This window comes from Nematolebias whitei, chromosome 10 (genome assembly GCF_014905685.2).
Source record: "Nematolebias whitei isolate Nwh7 chromosome 10, NemWhi1, whole genome shotgun sequence".
NCBI classification, from domain to species: Eukaryota; Metazoa; Chordata; class Actinopteri; order Cyprinodontiformes; family Rivulidae; genus Nematolebias; species Nematolebias whitei.
Genome location: NC_056507.1, coordinates 17,737,132 through 17,757,768, shown reverse-complemented (window position 1 = coordinate 17,757,768; position 20,637 = coordinate 17,737,132). Strand labels below are relative to the sequence as shown.

At 39.4% G+C, this 20,637-nt stretch overlaps 1 protein-coding gene across 1 annotated transcript in view; it reads right to left on the bottom strand.

The window, feature by feature from the left end:
- LOC119416008 (serine/threonine-protein kinase BRSK2) overlaps nucleotides 1-20,637 on the bottom strand; it is a 195,960-nt gene that overhangs the window by 112,966 nt on the left and 62,357 nt on the right. The gene's annotated exons all lie outside the window — the stretch shown is intronic.

The window sequence follows — 20,637 nt, the reverse complement described above, 5'->3', positions numbered from 1 at the left end:
TCCTTTACTCCTCTCTCAAACCATCGTTCCTCTCTATCCAGGATGTGAACATCTTCATCCCTGAACGAGTGACCGCTGGCCTGAAGATGAGTGTAGACCGCAGAGTCTTGGCCTGATGATGTTGATCTTCTGTGCTGGGCCATCCTTTTGGCCAGTGGCTGTTTAGTTTCCCCGATGTAAGACTGATCACAGCCCTCCTGACACTGAACAGCATACACAATATTACTCTGTTTGTGCCGGGGGACTGGATCAGAGAAGAAACCCAAACAGGACTCCAGTCAGCCATCAGGTGAAAAGGAGGAACCCAGACCCAGACTAGTGGTCATTCTGTGTTGAGGAAGTATCAGAGAAACTGAGACATTTATTTTCTAAACATAACGTCCCAGTGGCTTTTAAACCCCAAAATACATTACGGCAAAGACTGGTTCATCCCAAAGATCCAGTCCCCCGGCACAAACAGAGCAATGTTGTGTATGCTGTTCAGTGTCAGGAGGGCTGTGATCAGTCTTACATCGGGGAAACTAAACAGCCACTGGCCAAAAGGATGGCCCAGCACAGAAGATCAACATCATCAGGCCAGGATTCTGCAGTCTACACTCATCTCCAGGCCAGCGGTCACTCTTTCAAGGATGAAGATGTTCACATCCTGGACAGAGAGGAACGATGGTTTGAGAGAGGAGTAAAGGAGGCCATCTTTGTGAAAAGAAATTGTCCATCATTAAACAGGGGTGGAGGCATCCGGGTTCAATTGTCCACCTCTTACAATGCTGTGATTGCTAGTATCACTCAACCCCCTGTGAATAGTAAACAGCCGTAACAGTAAACAGTAAACACAGTAAACAGTGTGCTAAAGATCCATTGTTAGGCTGATGGTCCTTCTTGAGCATGTGATCAGCTGGTTTTGGTTGTCAGCAGCAAAACTGGTTGATCCACTCTGAGAAGGTGCTATTTAAGAGACTGAGCTGAATACAGCACCTCAGACTGAAGAAGTCTTTTGAATGAAAGACGAAACGTTTCTACATCTTTTTTTTGTTTTGCTTTGTTTTGTTTTTTGAATGTCCAGAGGACCAGATTTAACTTTTTTAGACTCTTTAAAATCAATTTCATATTAAAGTCTAACACCCTGAGAACTAAAGTCCAGTGTTTTGTTGTCCTTTGACTGCTTTCTTCTTGCAGGGTTCGCCACATGGAGTGAACTTGCATTAAAGATTTGGCAATCGTTGCACTTCCTGATGCAACCTGGGCTTGAACTTGCAATCTCAGGATTACAAGACCATGGCACTGACCACTGAGCTACTGCAGCCCCGCTGAGCAATTAGGCCCAATAAAGAACTAAAAAAAGTAAAGCAATCAAATGCAATATAGAAACATAAAACAGATGTGGAAAGAATTACATTATCTGAATTGTTCTGCTACGAGAAGACCAATAAAGGCTTCTGAGTGTGTGTGTGTGTGTGTGTGTGTGTGTGTGGGGGGGGGGGGGGGGTCCAGCTGTACTGCTGGGACTCCTGATGTGAGATACCTGAGCTGAATCGTAAGCAACTGATTGGCTGGAGAGCGGGGCTCAGGTGCATCTCACTGAACTGAGAAGAATACCGCAGAGATCTGGGATTCCCTGATCTGCAAACACACACATACCAAGACCCCCCCCCCCACACACACACACACACACATTCCAAGAACCCACACACACTAGTGACTTGAGGCAGGAATAGAGGCATACGGTGGCCATGTATAAATCAATTTCAGACATGTACACCTGCACACCCAGCAACACCTCAGCATTCTCCCTCTTCTCTATCTGTACCACCAAGAAGCATGTAAGGACACACACATACACACTCATACGCACATACATATGTAAAACCGTTACTCTCTAAAATACACTGCTTTGTCTTTTATTTAAAATAAGCTCAAGTGCTTCAACAATAATGTATTATTATTATTTCACACCTCTGGCAATAATTGAATCATAAATAATTTATCAAGAAATTATGTTACTTGTTCTATACTGTAGAGTTTTATTACTTTCATTTTATTCTAGATTAGTCATTCCGCTTTGAAATAAGGATGAACAAAATGCAATTTTCTTAGGTTATTTAAAAAAAAACGTGAGATTTTCATGTTCCAACTAAATCCATTTGGATTTTCTCATTTTTAAGTCAAACATTGTTGAGCTGTGTTGTTTTGATAACTATTAAAACTGAAAACAAAAATTAAAAATAAGTAAAATGCAGATGAAAATAAAAATGTGTATCTAGTAATAAAAATAAAATGCAGTAAAGTCATAACTCTCCTGTTTTAAGACCAATATGTTTATTTCGCTGCAGAGACATGACGCTGCTGATTAATTCTTTATTTCTTTTTTATTCATTTTTGTTCTTGTTCTTTCTTCTTACATCACATTTTTGCATTGCCCTGCTCAGGTGGAAGTAAATACAAAGTAAAAAAATGCAGTTATCTGTAAATTTAGTTTACAGTGCTAGTCTAAAATGTATTACTTTGAAAGATGCCACAATGTTTGTTATCACTTTCACCTTTTTCTATAGTATGTCTGCATTTACTAGGAATTATGAACTGATTTTGCACAAAAAAATATGTGATAAATGTCAAAACAGGAAATTAAATATGTCCAAACTACAATCAGCCTCACAATCAGTATCTGTTTCTTAAAACTTTAAATATGTCTGTTAGTTTAAGCTCACTTTCTTCTAAATAAGCTGTGATACAATATTCAATTTGTTTTTCAGTCTTAATCTTATCTATTTTGTCTTTTATTCATCTTTTTTACCTTCGATTCAGCTCAACGTCACATTCTCCTCATCACCCTTTGCCTTTTTTGTATCTACGTTTAATTTAAGTTGTATTTCATGCACAGCTAAATTTTTAAAGTGTGCGTGATTATATTTTATGGATAACGTCATAGCCAAATTTGTAAACCCACTCAATTTGTCAAATGCAGACACCGTGTAATGCTCCCCTGCTAGGAATCAGGGTTAAAATGCTTGACAGCTCAAATGCTAAACCAATTTTTACTGCCAGCATTATCTCCACTGTTTATTTTTTAACTTCATGCTCTGAACTTTCTTATCACAGATGAGTTTCTCTTGTTTTCTGGAAGCTGAGATGAGTTTTACCTCAAACATAATTAGGAGAACTGACATCCCAGAGACAAAACTTTGTAAAAAAAGAATTGTCCTGACAAGACCTGAAACAATAGCTGTGATATATCATCCAATTAGAATAACTTTGTTTAGTCCAACATATGGAGATAAAACTATTTTTATTAATCTAAAAGAAATATCTAAGTCAAAGCAAAAAAAAAATAAAAAAAATGTCTGAATTATTATTATTTTATTTTATTTTTTGCTTCTCTGGAGTCGAGTTATGAAGGCAACAGGTCCATGAGGGAAACCCAGACATCCCTCTCCCCAGTGACTCTCCAGCTGCTCCTGGGGATCCCAGGGCATTCCCAGGCTGGAGACCATGCACATTGTAACCATTCACAAACTAAAGTTACTGTCATTTTAAACTGTACAAATAAACTAACCTATATAAATAAAGGTTGAATTTTAAACACCGAGTTTAGCTCAAGTAAAGCTTACAGTATTTTTTTTTTGTTTGTTTGTTTTGTTTTGTTTTCTGGCCAATGCAGCAAAAGAACCCTTGATTTCAGAAGGCACAGAGTTCAATGATTTTATAGCACTTGTGTGAACAAAAAGGCACGGGTGTAAATTTAGTTTGACACGTTGCTTCATGAATTTTAAACAAGTAGTTTAACGTAGGAGCAGAAACACCTCAGTTTTGCGTTTTGCACCATGAAAACACAATGCTGCAAGCTCTCAAGTCACGGCTTCACAGCTGTTCTGCTATTATTAGGTTTCTATATTTCTGGCTGCAAAGCAGACATGTGAATGTGTGTGCATGCGTGTGCGTAACAGAGATCATTAGAACCCTGAGAGCTGGGCTAATTGACAGTAATGGGTTGTTGCTGTGGGAGAGGTGACTGGTGAAGGCGGGGTACAGGATCCATGATGTTTGGCAGCTTCTCCAAAGACCACTAGACTAAAAAGCGTCATTAGCATCACTCTTCAGTTTCTCGTGAAAAGATTTGTGTGTCTGGAGATCATGTTGCTCATTGCAAAACTCTTAGCTGTGACAAACAATGCCTTTTTTTTCCATGTCAAATTTGCTCCTTGGACAAGATTTCAGGTGATAATTGAAAGTTCATTTCACCATTTTGCTCAACCATTTGCATATATATTTACACAGAGGCACAAAGCAAACCCCATTTCCAGTCAATGTTTCTAATGGAATAGTACATTCATTAACAGTTTTTATTTGTTGTTGTTGTTGTTTTTCAGGAAAAGCACCCACCATGTTAGGCAAATGAGCAACTAGGTGTGAAATGGGATTTTGCCTTTTATTCAAAAATTAATGAAAAACAATAAAACCGTTTTCAAAAGCCAAGTTCATTGAAGGAAGGGGAAGAATAAAAAAACTGCTTCCTTTATTTCCGAGGGGTTCTGCGGTTGAATTGTAGACGGTTTTTTTTTTTTTTTGCGCTGCAAAGGGCCACAGAAGCAGTGACTTGCGCTAATGTAAATTACACCTACCAGCCCCGCACCACAGCTCCATTCCATCAACACACACAGGATAACTCATGCTTTGTCAAGCTGGAAATTTACAATTAATTCCACACAAACACGCACAATCTATGAAGGCTTTTTCCCCCAGTAAGCATTATATTCATTACATTTAGTTTGGGAGTGGTTCCCCACATAATCGATTGAATTGTGGATTCAATGAACATTGCTTTCTAATTTGACTTGAGTAAGTGGGTGACAAATAGTCCGGCCAGGAATCAATGAGGGAAATTATGTATACATGGAGGGAGGAGAGGGGCAGGGAGAGAGTCCAATGCAAATGACTACGTACTCCGACAAAGCAGGGAAGTGTGCACAGTCTTAGCCGCGCAAACACAATACAAACCAAATCAGTATTTCAACAAATCCTTCGTTTAATCTTGTGTATTCTGCATCAGCACAATCTAATAATTACAAAGAATTACAATCATATTCCTATATGAATTATTGATGCAATGTATAATCTTGTAATCCGTCATGCTGTTCTGCAGCATGAAGTACAACAAGAGCAAATTGAAACAAAAACACAATTAAAACTACATTTCTCCCACTGTCACTGCTTAAACCTCTACAGGAGACCAAACACTATGTTGCTATTTTTCTCTCAGCAGGCTCGTGTATACACATGAAAGCCATAGAAGCTTCTTCATATCCTATGCTATCAGTGTCTTTTACTCGCATCCATGTTTTTCATCAATTCTGCCAATTACGGTAAAAACAATTCCCCACATCTAAAAGTAATCAAATTCCAAGCATTAATTTAAAACTAAGCCGGCAGAAAATTCTTTAAACATGACAATTACAAGTCTACCATGTTGTCTTAAGTAAGGCTGTGCAGATATATGGTAATACAATAAGTTGGGGTATTTTAAAACACAACTAATTACTACAATTATCTTTACAAAACGCTTTGCAGTAAAACATGTTCAGTTTATACCATAATAAAACGATTTACGTTTTATTACATGACTCATGTAAGTCATGAAAATTAAACCAATCTAGACAGGTGACTTCATCACCATCACAGCCTTTCGCAATACAATAATGCAGAAGCGATCGGCGCGGAGACTGAAGAAAAGAAATCTGCAGTAGCTACAACGTTCAGTCCGTTACAATGAAAATTAATTTTAAAACATGGAAGAAGTTCAAATTAAGTTTATTGTCATTCACATCCCATGTGGTACATGAGGTGGAAGGAAATTATGTACTCTGGGTCCCAGTTACGTCCAACAATAGCAAAATATAAAGTGTAAAAAGAAACAGTATATAAGGATCTAGGATATAAACTAAGATATGCACTAAACGAACGCCAAGCGGTCCGCTAAAAGATCTAAGATATACGCTAAACACTAATCAGAACAAGCAGGAGCAGAGTTAGAAAACGTGATAAATGATAATCCCCATCCTATCACACAATTTTAAAATCTTCCTCAGTTTGGCTACAAGCAAAACACTGAATCAAATGTTCAGCACCCTAGAAAAGTTGGCAACGCTGCCTTGCCGTCTGCTCAGACCTGATCTTGTCCATATGTTGACATTTCAGTATGGTTTTTAAATAAACCTTAGACAGAACATTTAGATTTAACAGTCTGAACCAGTTTAGATATTTATTAATGAAAATAGCTGATGAAACACAGACATAAAATCGGTAAATGGACTGTACTTATATAGCGACTTTCTATCGTATCAAGACACTCAACGCAATCTGTGTCCTCATTTACCCATTCATACAGTGCTCTATTAGATCTATACAAAGACTAATCAGAGCTTTATCACATTCATACACCGATGGGACACACATCGGAGGCAATGAGGGGTTCAGTGTCTTGTCCAGGGACACTTCTGCATGTGGCTGCTGGTGGAATCAAACCCTCAACTCTTGCATTGGAGGACAACTGCTCTAACCACTCAGCCACAGCCGCTCCAGAAAAATGTTGGGGAATGTTTCATTTTAAAAAGTAAAGATTTCAACATGTTTTGGAAGTCATCAAAATCCACTAAATTATAATATAGTAACATTGTAATATGTCAAAGGAGTTGTACACAAAGAGTAACCTTGTATATTAAGTTATATTATTAAAGACATTTAAAGGTATCAGCTTTGAACATGAGTTAATCCTAGTTTGAGGTTCCATAATGATGCTATACATGGAACCAAGTGCGTCACGATATTTAGAGTAAATTTTATGTGAAAATTTCAAAAAGTAAGGAATCAAGCAATACATAAGGAATAATTTGAAATTATTTCGCCTGTCGGTTTTTAATAAGTGAAAATGTGTGCCTAAACAGGACTTTCTTATTGATTCGCTACAAATTTGCAAAGGTGTGGTTATCCAAGGTGTTTATTTGGTACTGGTCAGCTTTCAGATACTGGATGTTATGGCTGAGGAACGTTAAGCAGAAATCTGATGAATGATATCTAATATTGCTCTACTCAGAGAAAAAGAAACAATGTGTACAAATCCATCTGTGGGCCACTTGTGAGACAATACAACATATTTGATCCTCAGCTCAAAGATACAGGAAGGCCAGAAACATTTCAGACATAAATATAAATGGATAGAGGCACAAAAATACACCAAAACAGAAAGAAAAACCTTGCAGTTTTACCTCTGTGGATGAGTAAAACATGTGTTCACCACCCTTTATTAAACAGCTTGATGCCTACTACAGCTCTATAGGGGGGACTAATCAGCTCATCATTCTTAGATTACCACCTACTACCTTTACACCGCTACACATCCCAGCATCAGTGAATTCATTGCAAGTACACGAACACAAACGATGCATCTATTGTCTATAGAGGAAATCTTGCTCCCCTCTAATGGGGCTCTCTTTGCCAGCATTAATGTTGAGCTTGGAGTTTTGCTCTTAGACTAAATACTCCAAAATGTCCATTCCCTAGACACCAAACACTTTGAAAAAAAGGACACTGAGTGTTTAAGGGAAAAATAGAAAGTGGAGGAAACCAGGGGTGTTGTGGGTAAGATGTCAGAAATAAATAACTTAATTAGACATTAGGCATTTTGTTCCTACATACTGAATTTCTCTTTAGATATTGAACTTCCTCCCAAAACAGACCTTAGATAGTTTCTTAGATGCTCCACCATAAGATGTCATAAGCCTACATGTTTCTGGTCTTGCCTGTTGACCATACGCATTCACAATTCTAAAAAAATAGACTTCTTGTAAAGTTTTCCTATAATGGCATCATCATCATCAGCAAGCAACAGTGAAGAAGAGGAAATTGCCAATTGTACAGGTGAGTAGTTTTAGGTTCCTGGTAATCAATATCAAAATAAGTGCACGGTGGTAATTACACATCTCCTTGCAGGTAAAGAAAGCTCACAAAAGAAAATCAGAAATTAACAAAAATAATTAAACTCCTGAGCTATGTCCTTGTAAAAAGTGCACATCTTAATGGGGAGCATCGCAGCTTGAAAAGTTACAAACTGTCATTCAGTACGTACAACTGACACTGGCAAGCTGTGGAGAAGTGATTAAACTGGTCAATAAGATCATGTGTGACTATCGACCAACCAGAAATGATATCAGGAAAAGCAGAGTACAGTGCATAGCCTAAGGAATTCTTAAACATAAGTAAATCAACACTGCGACCACATTGTAACACTTTGCTGCAACCTGGCAACTATCACAAAAGTATTTACTGCAACTCAGCCTGACTTGTGACTTTATTTCTGCAGGCTGTCACACTACTGATTTATTTTACACTGCGACAAAAGTTGTGACCGTTTCTGAATGGATGATTTATATAATCAAGCTAACTTGTTGTGGTAGCATGAAGGGAAATTATCTATAATTTTATTACACAATGATAATTAAAATAAGCTTTAATCCTGAAAATATCCCTGCAAGCCTTCTTTGTGCTGAACAAGCAGCACAATTCATTTACTCAGCATCATTACACTCTACAACATTAATACCTTAGTGACAAATTAGAGATTAATTACTTGCGTTGTTGCCTGCTTTATTCCTAATGTTGCAGCTAAACTGACACGTGTGTTGCGTGTATGGGTGTGTTTGTGTATCCTTGAGGCAGGATGCTGCAGAATCACATTACCTCCCAAAAGCATAGTTTTGCAGTTGTCTTTGTTTGTCATTGCCATTCTTTTTCTCACTATCCCTGCCTTGTTTCGTCTGTCAGTGACCACCATTTAGTCATTTTGTGCTGCCCCCTACTCTGAAGCAGCTGCCTGGGAGCTTCGCCCTCAGGATGACAGGAGAGTGCTTGTTGCTTCCAAGCAAGTAACACAAAGAGCCAGGAAGAACAAGGCAGCTATCTGCTTCACAGCTTGCAGAGAGTCACATTGCCACCAGCAGTGGTCTAAAGGCCCTAGTAATGAGCACCATTCAGTTCTCCTTGCCAAGGGAAGGGAGCATAGAGGCTGGAAGGGTCAGGGTTTTATAGGCTAGGGAGATAAAGTAGTGAGTGGAAAAAGTGGACATAATGAGAATAAAAGGGTATGAAGGAGTTCTGTTGGGCTCAAAGCTCAATTCACTTTTGAAAATGGTGGTTTATTTCCCTGTTCGGCTGCTGAACACATTTCAAAAAAGCCTTTCGGGAACCCAGATCATAGTCCGGACCTCCAATGAGTCCCTCCGCCCAAAGCGAAAACACTCCGGCCAGCTGTGACCGCTATCCCGTGGAGGCTAAAGCTCCTCGAGTCGAAGTCAAATGGAAAGGCAGCAGGGCAAAGAAACAGAACTGTCACATTCCTCGACACAAATACACAAGGAGAAGACATGCGTGACCACACATCCACACACAAATCTGATGCCGAGCTAAACTAAAGCTAGGTCAAGCAGCAGATCTGCAGGAAACTCTCAGCTCTGTAAATGCACTGAGAGTTCAAGAGCTAAAGCCAGGTCAGGCAGTAAGAGGACCGGCTATCCAAGTACGATGAAGATAGTGGTAGCTGGAGCCGAGAGGGTTACAGAGAGAAAGTGAGAAGTTGTGAATGTTGAAAATGACAAGGAGAGAAGAGAGCCACAAGCTGACATGACGACAGGATTCTGGTGGCATTTTTCACAAAAATAAAATATAAACACTGGAAGACACCTGGAGGATTTAACTTGCAGATGTTTAGTAAGCATATGGATGCACTTATAATAAAATCTTAACTAATGGGGGAAATTTTAAAAAGAACATCTAAAATATGAACATAAGAGACTTCTGCCTATCAATTATTAAATGTTTTGGAAGTCATTTGTAGTATATATTGCAGACAGACCACAAAGGACTTAATTAATTACACACATCATGTAGTTCTGTTCTCAAGTGAGGGTAATGTTGCTGCTATAATGTAATCCAAATACAAGTATCTTCATGGCCCGAAGAAATAACAGAAACAGCAGCAGAGCATCTCAGATAGATGTGACAAAACAACATCCACTAATTTAAAAGTTAGGTGACAAACATTTCAAAGCTGATTTCACTTCTAAACTTACTCTGTTTTTATCTTCTGCTTCTCACAAAGTTAAGGCAAGCTAAAGGGAAAAAACAAAACTTTGGTATGGGAACAGGATGTTGGGAACTACAATTTGATTTGACACTTTTATTAACATTTTTATCTGCAGTGCCTCAGATATGACTTCAGAAATAAGACAGGAGGGAGCAAGTAGAAACAGAATTGTGGATGACCTTGGAAAGATGGAGTAAAATCACGCCCAACAGGAGAAATTTCCACAAGAAAATAAGACTTTCTTTAACCTTCAAAGTCTGAACTCTCTGCTCAAAATGCACACAAGTAACCCACATTTACAAGCGTGATAAGTAACTAATTCATCTAAGTGTTGCCCCACTTCGCCCCATAGGGTGCAGCATGTGCAGGTCAAGGGTTTAAACGAGAGCTACTTTCACCATGCCTCTACCATTTTAATAGGGCCAGAGGAGAAGCAGAATCAATTTAGAGAACAATGCGTTGATCAAAAGATGGAGTAAAATATTGATCTGAAAACTGCAATAAATTGGCCTCTATTTCAACATCTAGCTCACATTAACACCAAAGCTGGCCAAAGCCCTTGGAGCTTTTGCCCATTTCTAGATCAGAGGAGCACATGAATTTGAGAAGGGGGTGTTGTATTTATTGAGGCTCAGACAGGAAAGTTTGTACGTGCCGCCAATGGCTCTTGATCTACGTGCACGGTGATACATCTCTACATGCATCATTAACAAAGCAGCGTACAGCGAAAAGTCCTTCACTGCTGTAAAACTGCATGTATCTCTCAATGTGGGCAGGAAAAACACAAAGCAACAAAAGATTAATGGCAGCGTCCCCCATCAGACCCTTAGCTGTGTACAGAGGCTGCCTAATGCAGTCACTGGCAGCCGTTGTGGAACGCTCCTCCACCTCTCCTCTCCATCCCTCCTTCTTGCCATCATTACCACTGCCACCAGATAGCAACGATGCAGGGAAAATTGTGGTGTGGTCCCAACATCCCACATCTGCTACCAGAGAGAGCACAAGACAGGCAGACTGGGAGGAAGCTGTGGAGAAAAAAATAATAATAATAAAAAGGGGATTGTTGATGCTGCATGCTGAGAGTGTGGGAGCAGAACAGACCAGTGAAGTGAAGGAATGGGATGGAGGAGGCAGGAGCATGAACAGGAAGAAAAAAGAAGAGGGTCCTTATGAGACTGATGTATAATAAACTGCATGAACAAGTCTTCAGGGAAAGCATATTTTCGAGCTCAACGTAGACCATCTGAAAGAGGAACTGACAGACAAGTTAGACGCAAGACACACACGTATCAGTATGAACTCTGTGTGACTCTTAACCTTATTCATATTTATGAGAATTCATACATCATCAAACTGCTCTGATAACAGTTTTGTGGAGTCTTTCATCGCATCGGTCAGGTTGATTAATAATTTCTGTGCTGCGTGAAGTTGCTGTAGGGAGCACTAAAATGTGACATACAGCCAAATGTTCTGGGCTCTCTATGCTTTTCTCAACAATAATGCTTTCATCAGAAAATAATAATTGAAGTAACATTTTGCAATACTACACATTCAAAGATATTGCTAATGATTTGTTGATACTCATAAAACCATAAAGTGACATTATCTTGCTTAATAGCTGAAGGATGTGTTTGAAAACCACTGCAATCTGAATTATTGAAGATACTGTGATATGTTTTCAAATTGCCATATTTTTCGGACTATGAGGTGCATTTAAAATCCTTTAATTTTCTCAAAAATCGACAGTGAGCCTTATGTATTAATTCTGGTTGTGCTTACTGACCTCAAACCAATTTTATGTGGTTATTGTGAATGAGTTGAATAAAGTTTGACTTATCTGACTGTTTTGTTTTGCTTAATGTGTTTTATAATCCGGTGCGCCTTATGTATGAAAACAGACCGATTCATTGATATTGCACTTTATAATCCGATGCGCCTTATAGTTTGAAAAATACAGTAAAGTAAAGACCAAACATTCCTTCAAGAAATATACATCACCCACCGTCATTCAAAGTTTAAAGCTAAGATCATTTTATGTTGAGAAATTAGCTGTTGTCAAACATTGCAAAAAAAAAAGTCATGCAATATAGTAAAGATGTGTGATATGACAGCTCTTGGAGTTTGTTTTGTGACTGACTGTCAGCAAAAATAACACCAAAGTTTATATTAATTTCTGTTACTGAGATATGGATTAGATATGCACTGAGATATGGCCACGTTTGTGCAGGCTCAAGTTAATTAGCTGTGGCAGACATCTTGAATTGGGATGACTCCAAAAGGTAATCGGTTATAGATGTACAGCCAATGATTACTTTCTGAGTTTTATTGAGTTACAGCCAGTGATTCATGAACAAAAACAATATTGCAATGCCTGTAATGGAGGGCGATTATGAAATTACACTTTGTGTGATTATAGAAAAAAAATCTAACTTAAACCAACAAACCAACATTTTTTAGTCAGGTCATCTGGACAGTTTCTTTCTTTTTTTTTTTTTTTTTTTTTTTTTTGTGCTGAAACATTTCACCTTCCACCCAGAAGGATTCATCAGTCAAGGAAACACAACACAAAACTGATGCTTCTCCCAACAGCTTACTCACAAAGTAGCACCAACATAACTGGTTTGTTCCACTTTGGAGGAAGCTGTTGGGGGAAGAATCAGTGTTGAGTTGTGTGTTTCCTTGACTGATGAAGCCTTCCGGATGGAAGGTGAAACGTTTCAGCACAAAAAAAAAAAAAAGAAAGAAATTGTCTAGATGACCTGACTGAAAATTGTTGGATTGTATACCTGGATTATTGAGCATGTTGTTGGTTAAACCAACAAATTATAGGGAACATAAAACTACCTTCACCAGGTCTGCTTAATCCAGTTTTTATGCCCTCAAGGATAAAAACCTCTTGATTGATACTTTTTGTGCACCCACACCAGCTGATCGTGTTCATCTCAGTAGATTTTTTTTATCTGACAGACCTATATTAGAGTTGTTTTTTTATTTTGTTGAACCATTCCTCTACCAGTTTTGTTCTACACATTGGAACTGTTAAAGGCGCGAGCTGGCCGCGGGCCACCGGATCCAGAAACCCCCTCCAGCCCACGTCCTTACCCCTGGCTCGAACCTCCCTCAGAAGTGGCAACTCGTGCTAACAAATAAATCAATGAGATGTCAATTAAGTTTTATCAATTATATTAAAAAGGCAGGAGAAGATTACAGTTTTACAGCGCTGGACTCTCCGGACCGTGTCGCGTACACAGACCCGGAAGAGCCTCGAAATCCCGTGTCAATGCTAATTTAAGGGGTCATATGACTCCTCCTTTCGCAGAAAGGGAGCTCAGCCTATCAGTGTATGAGGGGGGGTGACTAAGTGTGGTTTTATGTGGACTGACGTGTTAGGAAAAACATGAGACGGTGCTTCAAAGCCTTCCTACGTGATGTGGCAAGCAGACTATTTCTTGACAGATATTGAATCATCAGGGAGACTCTCTTAAGAGTTTGCTGGCCCAGTTTAACCCAGTCAGAACCGGGTCATAATTTCATCATAATCCCGTCTCTGAGCAGATCAAAAACATAGGACCAGTCTAAATAGGAAATATCGTAACAGAATAAAAAATTCAGAAGAGGTTGGTAAAAACTGTAGAACTCTAAAGAGTGTTTCTATATATATATATATATATATATATATATATATATATATAAACACATTTAGGTGCTTATCTAAATTTTGTTATGTAATATATGTATATTATGTTATATATATATTTCCCTTCTTTCGGTTGCCCCCTTTCTTGGGGGTTGCCACAGTGAACCAACTTAAACGAAGACTTGGCAACTGCTTTTACACTAGATGCCCTTCCTGATGCAACCACAGACCACTGAACTACCACAGACATCTGTGTGGAGCAGAGAGCTGCCATCTAGGGTGCCCAGGGGAGCAGATGGTGGGCCTTGCTCAAGGGCAGAATGAGAAAATGAGGGTGGAGGCAGGTGGAGGTGTTTCACCTTTCCCACCCACATTTTGATGTTGTTGGTCGAGGGAGTTGTAACCTTCTGATCACAGGCCCAACTGCAAAGGCTATAGAAGTTGGGCCTGTAATCAGAAGGTCACCGGTTCAACTCCCTGGACCAACAACATTAAAATGTGAGTGGGAAAGGTGTATGTAATATATGTATACTGTATATATGACGTGACTTCAGCAGAAGTAAGGAGTACCTTCAGGAGGATTAATCCGCACAAAGCAACTGGCCCAGACAACATCCCCGGAAAAGTGTTGAAGGAATGTGCTGATCAGCTCTGCGGGGTGCTGACAGACATCTTTAACACCTCACTTACCCTGGAGACAGTTCCCACCTGCCTGAAGACTGCCACCATCATCCCAGTCCCAAAAAGCTCTACAGTGACTGGTCTGAATGACTATCGGCCAGTGGCCCTCACCCTGATAGTCGCTAAATGCTTCAAAAAACTGGTCATGACTCACATAGAAACAACCATCAACATCAACGAGGACCCTCATCAGTATGCATACCGTGAGAACCGATCAACAGAGGATGCCATCTCCTCTGTGGTCCACACTGCGCTCAACCACCTGGAGCAGAAAAACTCTTACGTCCGTATGCTCTTTGTGGACTTCACATCCGCCTTCAACACCATGATCCCCCAAACCCTGATGGACAAACTTTCCACACTAGGACTAAGCCCCTCCATTTGCAACTGGGTACTAGACTTCTTAACAAACAGACCACAGTTAGTGAGGATCCACAACTTCTCCTCCTCCACCACAACCCTCAGCACTGGCTCTCCTCAGGGATGTGTGTTGAGCCCCCTCCTGTTTACTCTGCTCACGTATGATTGTGCAGCTACCCATCCAGGCTGTCCTATTGTAAAGTTTGCAGATGATACAGCGGTAGTGGGATGCATCACAAACAATGATGAGTCCAGCTACAGGCAAGAGGTGGAACACCTGGAGAGCTGGTGCAAAGAGAATAACCTTCACATCAATGTGAAGAAGACAAAGGAGATGATTGTGGACTTCAGAAGGAACAAAAACATCTACACCCCCCTGAACATAAGAGGATCTGCGGTGCAAGTGGTCTCCAGCTACAAGTACTTGAGTGTACACATGAATGACAACCTCAGCTGGAGCAACAACACCACCAGCCTGATCAAGAAAGCTCATCAGAGACTACTTCCTCAGACGGCTGAGGCGAGCTGGTCTGGAAAGCTCAGTCCTCACCTCCTTCTACAGGTGTGCAGTGGAGAGCATCCTGTGCTCCAGCATCAACGTGTGGCATGGAGGCTGCACAGCTGCAGAAAGAAATCTTTGCAGAGAGTGGGGAAGGCTGCACAGAAATCTGTCGGAATCAGCCTCCCCACCATCACAGACATCTACACCTCCAGATGCAGGAAGAGGGCCACCTGCATCATGAAGGACCTCACTCACCCAGCACACACACTTTTTGCCCCACTCCCCTCAGGAAGGAGGTTGAGGAGCATTAAGTATAGAACCACTAGACTGAGGAACAGCTTCTACCCTGAGGCTGTTAGACTCATGAATCTCTAACTAGAATAATCACTGTGAAAAATCACATCATGTTGCTGCTGATCTGTTTCATGTTGCTGCTGATCTGTTTCAATGTTGATGTGTTCATGCGTGCTCATCTGCTCACACAGACTCATGTTCATGTTTGTGCTGATGTTCAATGTTTTTATGTTATGAGTGCTTAGTGTAAATTTAGTTGATGTTTTTCTTAGTTCATATCTTAGATGTTATTACCGTTTTTCTTATACATTTTATTGTTGGATGTAACTGGGACCCTGTGTACATAATTTCGCTCCACCGCATGTACCACATGAGGTGCGAATGACAATAAAGAAACTCTGACTCTGATAGTATAAGTCCGTTGACAAACTGTTATACAGCAATCTATAGCAATGATCCAGACAAGAAAAGACCTTGTATATTTTCGAGCTTGATGTGTGACCTTGACCTCGAAGTTGGAGTGATGAAAAGTGTATGTCACTCTGTCTGATGATGCATATATGTATCAAGTTTCGCTAAATTATCTTGAGCAGATCAGAAGTTATGGGCCAGATAATCATACCATAATGGTCCCTTTATTTTATTTATTTTTTTGGTCACAGAAAAGTGGACTTTGTTTTTGCCACAATAAAAATCACCTTCCAACGACTCTACTTGTAGATGTGCTCAATCACAATACATTAGTAACCAAATTACAAATGACATTTTTTGCAACATTTCAATTTTGTATAAAACTTCTTTGGCGATTAGACTGTAGTTGTCCAATAGAACGTTTGTCTTTTTCTTCCAAAGCTACTCGGCTACAAAATATAAGTTAGTTCAAAGTTGAGTCAGTAGTTCTCAATCTAACCAGATTCTATCGCTGTAATAGACGTCAGTATTTTGTCATATTGTTGGATTCAACTGGAAGACTGTTTCTGTCTCACTAATACGTTTCTTTCTACCTTTAAATCCTCCCCCAAAAATTGTTTCATCTCAGCTGCTGTGCATCTGCCTCTTTCCCCCTCTGCTTGATCTTTATCTCAGCACCTCTCCCTCCATCATTCCCTCTCCCCATGGATCATCCATTAACTACCAGCATGGTTCCTGAACGGTAAGAAAAATCAATGGCTCAGACATTCCCTTTAAACACCAGTGATTTTCAGATCCAATTTAAGCATGTGAGTTTTAAGAGGATTTTATTGATGACATGGGTACAGTGTGAATTATTTCATGAATAAAAGTCGGAGAGGACAGAGGTTGATTGTGGCTGGACATACAAACTGTTTACTCTACAAAGAAGGAAAGATGGATGGAGAGGACGCAAGAAAAAAAAATAAAAGCTGATACTGTTTATAAGAACATTACACAATATTAATTTGCTTTAAAGATGTTTTCTTGCTTCTTTCAGCTTCCTCATTTGTATCCTTGTCTCCGTGATTTTTTTAATGTTTTATTTTGGTGGGGAGGAGATTAGAGCACAATGAGTCTGCCAGTGGAGACAGCGGCAACACGTTGCAGTGACCCAAATACAGCAACATGCCGTGATGATTGGCTAAGGGAAGGAGCTGGTTGGGGGTGTAGTGTGCAGCACATCACCATGGTACCTTTGAAATTCAAACATGTATATTCAAGCAAAAACTGGACCAGTTCACTTTTTATATTTTATCAACAACCCTGCTCCAATCTTTCCTGCCACTCACCTGTCACTCCATCCAGCTTTGCCCTCATGTTTCCACATTCTGCAATCCCTGATTCTGTTTCCTTCTTTTCTTCCATCACTATGCTACGTTTCCTTAGAAAACATGCAGGTTGAGATTAAGCGTGTCAAAAAGAGAGACAAAAGAGAACGGTAAAAAGGTATTCATCAATTCTTAATCAAAGCAGGGGCATCAAATTGTGTGGTACTACTGTACGCCAAGTCGCACATTTCCTAAAATATTTGCATCTGCAATTTCTTGCTCTCATATCCGTCACCATCTCAGCTTCCATTATCACCTCATTAGAAAGAGAGTTCACTATTGAATTCCATTTAGCCATAATGGTATTTAAGCTGCAGATGTGAGTGAAGCCCTCTGTGGACTGAAGTTTATGAATATGAAGCTTTTCAAGGAAGAAAATGCATCCTTATCATGCTCATGGTTTCTCTGCACGAGAATAGAAAAGAGCTGTTAGCAATCCAGTGACATTAATGCAATATATCTCATTTCATTATATGCCACGCTCACGTCTTTTTGCTGGTTACTCTGGATTTCTGTCAAGCTACTTTTCTTTCATCAAATGAGACTCCATTAAGGTGAGAAACCTGGAGTGGGTACTTAAATGTGGAAATAATGAAAGTCACTCAAACCATCCAAAAAAAGTTATCTCAAACTTCATGACCCAGTATATAAAGCAGGTTATCTGATTAAATATGAACTCAAAATTCAACAAAGATACAGCATGAAGGTTTTGACACCGATATAAAAAAATATACTCCATAATCTGAGAAAAACATTTCTCTTTTTGTTATATTCATTATGCAAAAGACATGCTGTGTAAATATATATATATATATATATATTTTTTTTTTTTTTTTTGCTTTTTGCTTTGTGTACTGTTTAATGGACTGAACAGATGTGTGAGTGAGTTATATCTGTGTACACAAAATAAAATGTTCACCAGTCCCTAATTATGTAAAGGTAAAAGAATAAACACCTGCACAAACACCTTAGTAAGCTGCAGCCTGAGGTAACGCTACAGGTTAAAATCTCTCTGCATAAACTGAAATCTGCAGAGTATGTTGCCACAATGAGGCTGCAGGGAACCAACTATTTATAGAACCTCTGTTACTCCAACCTCCTCCTCTTCTCTGTCCTTCATTCTTTTTAAATATGCCCTCAAATCTTTCATTACATCTTGAAAAAAATGAAATCACTAACACCTTTAAAGTACTGATACTCCAATGTGCTCACAAGGACACCTTGTTGTGAGTTTTTTACCCCCCAATCTTTTCCCGGTCCCTATTTCTGCAGAGTTTCTGTCCCCGGGGGATGCAAATGAGGCCAAATGTTCTGTTATGCAATTTAATCAAAGTGACGATGCTGGTGGAGGCTTACAGAACAGGAGGAAACTCTTCAAGACTAACTTGATACCTAAAGGCTGGATTAGAATATCTACCAATATCATCTTATCAGTCTAGCATATTTAATGGAATAACCATGGAAAAGGCTGTTTTTGTGTATCTCCTCATTTAAGATTCATTAAGTAAATATTCATGAACACTTATTAGTTTATTCGTTCCATTTCCACCTGAACATGCATCCATTCCTCGTGTGTGCAAATATTTGACATGGGTGGTCACACTCGGAGTAACATGAAGGCGCAGCCGCTTGGTTCAAACTGACATCAGTAGCTTATAAAAGTGCCCAAGGCGCACAACACACAGCTACTTCACATTCACTAGCACCAACCAGCTGCTGTGTGCGTTTGTCTGTGCTCGTCTTCCTGTACATTCATACCCAGACATTCAGGTTTCACTGAGGTTTGGGTCAGGAGGACAGCTGCAGTGGATGTGGGGGCATGTAAGGAAATGCTGGGCACTACCTCATGTCTAACATGTAAACTAGACATTTCAAGTAAACCTCTGCTGTAGCACAGAGTAAAAGGCACGATCACACAAAGCACACAGGGATGGTCAGTGTTTCTGCAGGGAACAATGTCCTGAGAGATAAACAACATAAATAAAATTTAACTGACAAAAAGAAGCCAAGAAAGGCAAGAAAAAAAAGGAGATGGACCAAGTGGACAAGCAGACAAAACAGCAGAAATGGGCAGAAAAAATAAAACACAAATATGAATTGCTCTCAAAATACCATCCTAAACATAGCCTTTTCCTCCTTGTTCTTTATTTTGGAGAAGATAAAGTTCACTTACCTGAGCATGGTACAACCAAATCAATAACCCTCCCAGAGGACATCTAATATTTTTCTAAAGGCTCAGACAAAGAAAAGGGGAAAGGGAGGAGGTGCAGGAAGGTTCACAGGAATGTATGCATCGTTGCAGTTCAAAGAAAAACTCACAACAGGCTGAACAAATTTATTTAGCAAGTAAAAATGTATTGCAAACATAAAAAATGTTAAACAAAATACTTAACATGACTATAAATCAAGATTATTAATAAATTAAATTAAAAAGCCGTTGACTTTGAGTTCATAGGTCGGAACAGTTGTAGCAAAGCTGGCAACTCCAATCAAAACTTCTACTTATGGACATCTTCGTCTTGCTTCTCTGCACAGCTCAACTCAGTGTCACAATCAAACACACAGCACATTATCACTTCAGGATGTCACACAGTCACATTTGTTTACAACTTGAAAATGTAGTCACATCCATCCATTATCTTTACCCTCTTCTTCCTTTTTGGGTTGTGGGTGTCACTGGTACCCATACCCAGCAGTGACTGTGCGAGGCGGGTAACACACTGGACAGATCTCCAGTCCGTCACAGAGAGGGACACATAGAGACAAATGAGACAACCATTTACTCTCTCACTCTCACCTAGGAACAATTTAGTTACCAGTCAGCCTAACATGCATGGAGTACCCGGAGAAAACCCAAACGTGCATGGAGGTTATGGTTATGCTGTTTATTTGTCATATGCAGGTTAACACATGGTCAACAGAGCAAAGAAATGTTCAGGATGAGAAGAACCGATTTGACTCGCTGAAAAAACAAAACAAACAAACAAACAAGAAATACTAAGGTGTGCAATAAGGGTACGAAATAAAGTACCAAAAAAGTGAAAAAGAAATATAATGTTTAGAAGAACCAAAGTAAAATAGTAAACAACAACATGGTAGAGTATGACGGTGAAAGCAGAATGAATTTGTATGAATAAGTATTTCACAGATGGTAATATAAGCTTAAATGAACATGATATATATTATCTATTTCTATTATTTTATCTATATGCATCTCTCTCTCTCTCTCTCTCTCTCTCTCTCTCTCTCTCTC